The sequence below is a fragment of the Microcebus murinus genome, chromosome 3 (assembly GCF_040939455.1).
Source record: "Microcebus murinus isolate Inina chromosome 3, M.murinus_Inina_mat1.0, whole genome shotgun sequence".
NCBI lineage: Eukaryota > Metazoa > Chordata > Mammalia > Primates > Cheirogaleidae > Microcebus > Microcebus murinus.
The window spans coordinates 71,407,186-71,414,711 of record NC_134106.1 but is presented as its reverse complement, the minus strand read 5'-3'; positions in this window follow the sequence as shown (position 1 = coordinate 71,414,711).

Here is a 7,526-nt window from a genome sequence, read left to right as displayed (position 1 = left end):
CTGCCATAGGCTTAGGGTGATAAAAATCCCAACCTCTAACTACCGCCCAGTGTCTCTCAGCTGAACACACCCACAGCCAGAGGACAAGGGGACTGGTTGAGGCAGTCTGTAGGGGTCAGCTTCCCAGACAGAGCAGGGCAGGGAATGGGCCAGAGGAGGCAATGGAGAGTATCTCACACAGCTTGAAAAATTTGTTTCAATAGTTCTGTGTTATTTTAAAATAAACTATGTTTGTTTTAATGTGTGATAAAAAGAATATAGCATGTCAAAACTATGAGTTCACAGTTGTTGTTGCTTAGGATAATGCAAAAGCAGAAACTTAAATGATAAAAAGTCAGACAATTTAAAGAAAAAATATTAAGTAAACAACAGTATGGGTAGTATGAGGATATGGCAAAAGTCACAAAGATGACATGTAAAGCTGAAGTTCGGGAAATTCTGGGTTAGACCATATATTAATGTAAGATTCCTTCTAGCTCTGATACTCTTTGCATTTCTAAGTGTCTACATGTAGCTGTGCTGAGTGCAAGGAAAATACCAGGGGCTGTTACAATGTTCTTTCAGGTCATCTCAGATCAGTACAATGTTATGACCATGAATGAGGCAGGCTTTAGGAAGGCAGGCAAAGTTCTGTTTCTAGACCTGGGTAAACACTTAGAGATATTTCACTGAGCTGAACATTATGATTTTTGAACTTTTCGTTATGTCTCTTATATTTCTGTAAAAAAGTATATTATTTTAAGTGTATACAAAAATCAAAGCTATGATTTTTTTTTTCTTGTTGACCCTACTAAAATGGCCACAAAAGGCAACGTTCCCCTCTGGAACAAGCAGAGATGATGCATCCCCAAAGACTGAAGGCTTGGTTGGTTCTCCTATTTCTGCCAGTTTCCTTCTCCCATCCCCCTCAGTCTCCATTCTTGGTGGAGCTCCTGCCAGCCACCAACATCTCACAGGTGCCCCTGTGATTGGTATTACCAGTGCTCTTACTTTCTAAATCTGGTTCTACCTGGTTGACCAGATGACTGATCTTATCCTCTAGCTCTTATATGGAGCCAGGAAAATGGGTCAGGGGGCTTGCTTTTTAGCGCATGGTTGGTGCCCTTGTTACCATTACCTTTATGTCTGGCACTGCACATCTGCTGCTCCAAGGCCCACAGAGATGCCATCACCATGGCCCAGGTCTTGATCACAGGACCACCAACTTCCTGCACAGCTGTGGCATGTAGTGGTCAGCACCTGGGCATTTGTGGACATTCCTATCACGCATTTCAGGGGAAGTGGGCACAGACCCTGGTCTCTCTAGGAGGTCCCACCCCTGCAATACTGCTCTATCCCACTGTACCTCAGTCAAGGGCAACCCGGATCCCTAGGAGAGGGGGTGGGGGGAGGAAACAATATCTCCAATTCTTTGAAAATGGGACTTGGGGGACAAGGAGGAAAATAGCTCATTTCTATCAGGTTGTTTGGCTTACCCACTAAAAGCCAGGCAACATGCTCTGCTCCATGGAATGTTAAGAGAAAGTGAGGTTCCTGCCCGTAAGGACCCAGCAGCCCAGTTGGGAATGTGAGAGCATCCCTGAATTTAAAAACATAGACAAAAACAAAAGCTGGCCAGACAAGCTAGTGTTTGAAGAGGGAGCAGAGACCTGGGACTGACCTCTCCGGTTGATCTTGCACACTCCTCCATGTGAGTGTTTCCACATTGTTGTTTTTTATCAGTCCAGAGGTTACAGACCTTCAGGCCCTCTACGTGGAAGTTTTGTTTCACCCTTACAGTGTTTGCCCTGCAATTTAAAAGAAATTTTTGAATTTGTTGCTAACATTTAAAAACTGAGAGATTCACCTTTAAAAAAAAATCCAGATTTCTGGACTTTCTTTAAAACTCTAAAGATCTAGCCACACAGATTGCTCAACTCCCATATGACAGCAATTGGCAGAAGCTGAGCGGTGGCTGTCCTTTTTCCTTGGCGCTCTCCAGCTGCCATTGTCCCCACTTCTTATTGCCTCACACCCCCTTATTTTCCCCTTGATCTTGAAAGATTGTTTCCTTGTTCATACAATTCTAAGTTGACAGTTATTTTTTTTCTCCCAGAACTTCACAAACATTATTTCCCTGTCTTCTGCCAACTTTCAGCATAATTGCTATTTCTATTTATTTATTTATTTATTTTTTGAGACAGTCTCACTCTGTCACCCTGGGTAGAGTGCAGTGGCAACATCATAGCTCGCTGCAACCTCCAACTCCTGGGCTCAAGTGATCCTCCTGCCTCAGCCTCCTGAGTAGTTGGAACGATAGGCACAAGCCATGACACCTGGCTAATTTTTCTATTTTTAGTAGAGGTGGGGTGTCACTCTTGCTCAGGCTGGTCTCAAACTCCTGACCTCAAGGTATCCTCCCACTTTGGCCTCACAAAGTGCTAGGATTACAGGTGTGAGCCACCGTGCCTGGCCATAATTGCTATTTCTCTATAAATAATCTGTCTTTTTTTTTCTGGCTGCTTTTAAGATCCCCTTTTTGTCTCTAGTGATCTGCAGCTTCACTGTGATGTATCTAGTATTTCTGTTCATTTTCCTGGTTATGATTTATTGGGGCTCTTAAATTTAAAGATTGTGTTTTTCATGAATTTTGAAAAAATTTCAGCCATTCTGTCTTCAGTTATTGACTCTATACAATTTTCTCTATTTTTTTCTTTCTGGAAATCTGATCAGGCATGTGCTAGACTTTTGACTTACTTATTCTGTCCTCCACAGCTCTTAATCTTATTTATATTTTCTATAACCTTTTTTCTCTCGGTACTGCATTTTGGGTAATTTATTTGTATCCAATCTTCAATTCACTAATTATATCTTTACTTCTGTCTTCTGTTATTTAACCTGTCTACTGAGTTATTATTGTTGGTAGTCTCTTGCTTCTTTTATTTCCTACTCATATTTTCAATGCTTTCTTTTATTTCTAGAAATGTATTGAACAAACTTATTTTATCATTTGAATCTCCTAATTCTGTTCTCTGAGTCTTCATTTTATTATTTCTGATGACTATAGTGGCTTATTTCCTTATGTGTATTATGATATTTTAAATAGCAAACTCAAATACCTTGGAGGAATTGTCTTTGGCTTGGTTCTAGAGAGCATGCCCCTAGAGGTAATCTACATTTTACAGGTGCTTAAAGGAACTACCAACCTGGGACCACCTGAAAATAATGTTTGGCCTAAAATGTTTTTAGTCACAAAAGCAGTATGAATTTCAGCCCCAAAACTGCATGAGAGCAGGCTTTTGGCTAGGCAGTCTCAGAGGAAACTTTTTTCTTTGTTTTGGTTCCACACCGAGCTAAAATCAAGTTATGTTACGGCAAGTTAAAGATCTCTGGCGAGCATTCCCTTGTTTCCTTTGGGGAGCAAAGTCAGACTACCCCCACTGGGAAATTCCCACCCTTCTACGGCTCTGCATTAAGGATCTTCAGTCCAATTTCACATTCTGCTCCTTCTAGGTTTGGTCTCCTAGCTCCAGCCTGCCTGGCCAGGACTAGCAGGTGGCTCCAGGGCAAATGCTGGCTCCTGCTCACCTCTCAGGATTAACGCTTTCTCATCATTTCTGCCTCAGAGGGGTTTCCTTCTATTCCTGCCAGCCCAGCCTTACTATAAAACATGCTGTTAATATTCTAGTTTCCCCAGGATCTTAGGGATTTTGAGTTGGAAGATTGCTCCAGAATCTGGTTCTCCAGGTTGCTGGAGACATGGCAGTCACTTTTCTATCTTCATTTTCTAACAGTCTCCCAGAAACTTTTGCTCATCCTAGTTCCCCTTTCTGGCTCATGCTTCCTCATCTCCTCCATTTGTTAAATCCAACTGTGGTAGGCACAATTCTAAGATGGTTCCCAAAATTCCTGGCCCTTGGGGTATGCACACTTTCCCCTAGTCATTCAAACACTAAGTGTTGCTGTGAAGTGCTTTTGCAGGTATAATTAAGGTTCCAAATCAGTTGACCTGAAAATAAGGAGAGTATCTGGGTGGGACTATCTTAATCACAAGAGCTTTTTAAAAGCAGAGAATTTTGTCTGATTGGTAGCAGAAGAGACAGTTACAGAGCTGTGCTCTGGCTGCCTAGAAGAAAGTAAATGTCCACACTGGGAACTTCCTATGGGGCCACATGGCGAGAAACTTTCTACGGGACTACCCTCCAAGCTGATGGTCCCTGGCCAACGGCAAGCAAGAACATGAGGACTTCCATCCTATAACTGCAAAGAAATAAATTCTGCCAAACAGTGAGCTTGGATGAGGACCCTGAGCCCAGATGAGAACTGCAGCCCTAGCTACCACTTTGATCTCAGTCATGTGACATCCTGGGTAAAGAATCCAGTTATGCTGTACTTGACTTAAATTGTAACATAGTAAATTATATTGTTTTAAACTCAATCTGTGGTAATTTGTTACATAGTAAGAGAAAATTAATACAGCCCCAAACTAATATACGTACCAATATATTAACACCTACCTTATTCTTCAAAGCCAGAGTCTCACCCTTCAGATCCAAGGCAGATTCAGCTGTTCTCCCTCAATCTCCTATGGCTCTTTGATAATAGTCCTTCTATGTCTTATTACTGGTTTTGTTTGTTGTTTGTTTATTTTAAAGTGTCTTTCTCTTCAGTTGGACCATTTCGTCCTTCAGAGCGAAGACCATATCTTAGGTGGGCCCTGGAGTTTGATGCCCTGGGTTCAAATCCTGGCTTTGCTAATTCTTAGCCATATGACCTTGAGCAGGTTAATTCATCTCCCTAGATTTCTCTAAACCTCAACTTTCTTAGGTAAGATATGGGGATAAGGAGATCCTATCTCAAAGGGGTGTTGTGAAGATAAAATGAAGTAATTTATGCGTGCACTTAGCATGATGCCTGGAACATGATAGGCACTCAGCAAATGTTTGTGGGATGAATGGGATGGACGGAATAAGGACTTGAGGACATGCCTATGTCTGTCACTGTGCTTCTTGCCACTTCTTGGATTCATTCCACCGGGGTCTGTTTCCTCAATCTGAAGCTCCTCTGCCAACAGCCAGCCTTCCTGTGATGTTTTTGTAATGTCTCTTTCCCTCCTTTGTTTGTTTTACTCCCGTTTCTCCTGTGATTGCTCACAGGAAACATTCCTAGAAAAACCTCAAGGGACCGACTTCCTTTGTGCTTCAGGGCGGCAGACAGAGCCTGTGTTCTGTTGGCTGCAGCTGTGCCCCAGCCCCTGGGGTCCTGCGGAAGGGACAGAGCCTCAGGAGGGCCAGGCAGCAGTCCAACAGGAGGTGGCGCCCACCACGAGAAAAAGACAAAGACCATGCTTCAGTAAGTAAGCCTGGGCCTGAAAACCCCACAGCGAGGTTGTGTCACCTCACCCCTCCTCCCACACCGACATCCTCGGAGCTTGGCTGCCATCTACACCTTCCCTCCCTCCTTTCCTTCTGGCCACCTACAAAACAGTCAGCAGCACCCCTAACAGCTTCAAAGACACCAGGCCCTCAGGGAAGGCACAGCTTCTGTCTTAGTGTCGGATGAGAGCCCTTTGGCAGGCAAAAAGAAACAGGCCATCTGGAGAGGCCTCTGAGACCTCAGTAATTTGAACCAACGACTCCCCTCATTTTTATTTATTGCAAAAAACAACATTATAACAACATTAAAGGAAATTTTTTAAAAAGGAAGAAAAGATTACTCATGATCTTACCACCCTAACACAACTGTTTTCTTTTTCCAAGTTCTCTTCCAATTTTCAGCCACGTGATAGAAGTTGGCATACAATCTGTCCTCTTTTTTATTTTTTTCACTTAACATTACATTTTAAGCCTTTTCTAGGGTTGACATATAATCTGCACATTGGCCTCTGTTTTCCCCCTTGCAAATATTGCAGCCAATTTAATTGAGGCATAATTGATTCCTTAATCCTTGGGGATTTTTCTTGTCCCCTTGAATCTTTGAGGTTGGGTCTTAGCAAAGCTGTAAATGAATGGAAGTTTATGTTTTGGGCCCATGTACATCCCTTACAGATCTTCTTTCTTCCCTGCTAGCAATTTTAGCCCACGAGATCTCTTGCCATGTCCCGGTCCGCAACCTGCTCTCTAATGTTGTGCCTCTATTCAGTAGGCTATTAAAAAGGTAATAATATAGGTTCTATTTTTTTCTCAATGTAAAAGCAATACATGCTCATGTTGTCCCATTTGGGAAATACAGAAAAGCAAAAGAAGATAAAAATCTGCTATAATCTTGCTACTCATGATCATAAGCTACTGTTTTGACCCCGCTTGTGGGTGCCAGGTGCTTTTCTTCCTAGACTCTGCTCTGTCTTCCAACTTCATTTCAGAAGCTAAGTTAGGTTGCAGTGATGATGGCTGAATGAGTAAACCCTAGAAAGTGTATGATCCTGAGGCCTTAGGTACCTATTTAGGTAAAATATGCACAGATGATTCAGTGATTCAGTTGGGGCACTTGAGGTTGGCTAGTTTAAGCCACAGGAACTTATTGGGCTTCTGAGCTATTTGATGTAATCTAGTGACTCAAAAATGTCATAAAGGAACTGGTTTCTAACCTCTTTCCTCTGCTTCCCACAGCATTACTTTCTTCCTAAAGTAGGCTCTTTTTGCAACCCCAAATGTCTGTCTTGTCAGCAGCTTCTGAGGCTACTTACTGCCTGGCTCCTGGCTAGCAGGAAATGAAAGCATCTCTTCTCCACAATCCAATAAATTCCTGAGACTTCCTCAGACTGGATTAGTCTGGTTCCTATAGCCACCTAGGAACCAATCCTACTGGCAAGGAGGATGGGGACTACTCTGGGTGGCTTGGACCCGCAGGCAGGTCTCAAACTCCTGTCTCAGGATCACTTTACACTCTTAGGAATTACTGAGGATCCCAAAGCATCTTTTAAACATAGGTTTTACCTCTTGGTATTTGTCAAATTAGAAACTAAAACTGAGACAGTTTAAAAATATTGATTGGTCGGGCGTGGTGGCTCACGCCTGTAATCCTAGGACTCTGGGAGGCTGAGGCGGACGGATTGCTCAAGGTTAGGAGTTCAAAACCAGCCTGAGCAAGAGCGAGACCCCCATCTCTACTGTAAATAGAAAGAAATTAATTGGCCAACTAATATATATAGAAAAAATTAGCTGGGCATGGTGGCACATGCCTGTAGTCCCAGCCACTCGGGAGGCTGAGGCAGCAGGATTGCTTGAGCCCAGGAGTTTGAGGTTGCTGTGAGCTAGGCTGACACCACGGCACTCACTCTAGCCTGGGCAACAAAGCGAGACTCTGTCTCAAAATAAATTTTTTTTATTAATTCATTAAAAATAATAAATCCATTACATGTTTACATGATATATTAATAAAAATTAACTTTTCCAAAATAAAAAGATTAGTGAGAAGAATGGCTTTCTTCTTTTTAAATATTTTTGCAAGTCTCTTTTTAAGTCTGGCTTAATAGAAGACAGCTGTATTTTCACATCTGTTGTAAAGTATAAATATTTCAGTTGAAGTATATGAAGAAAACCTGGCCT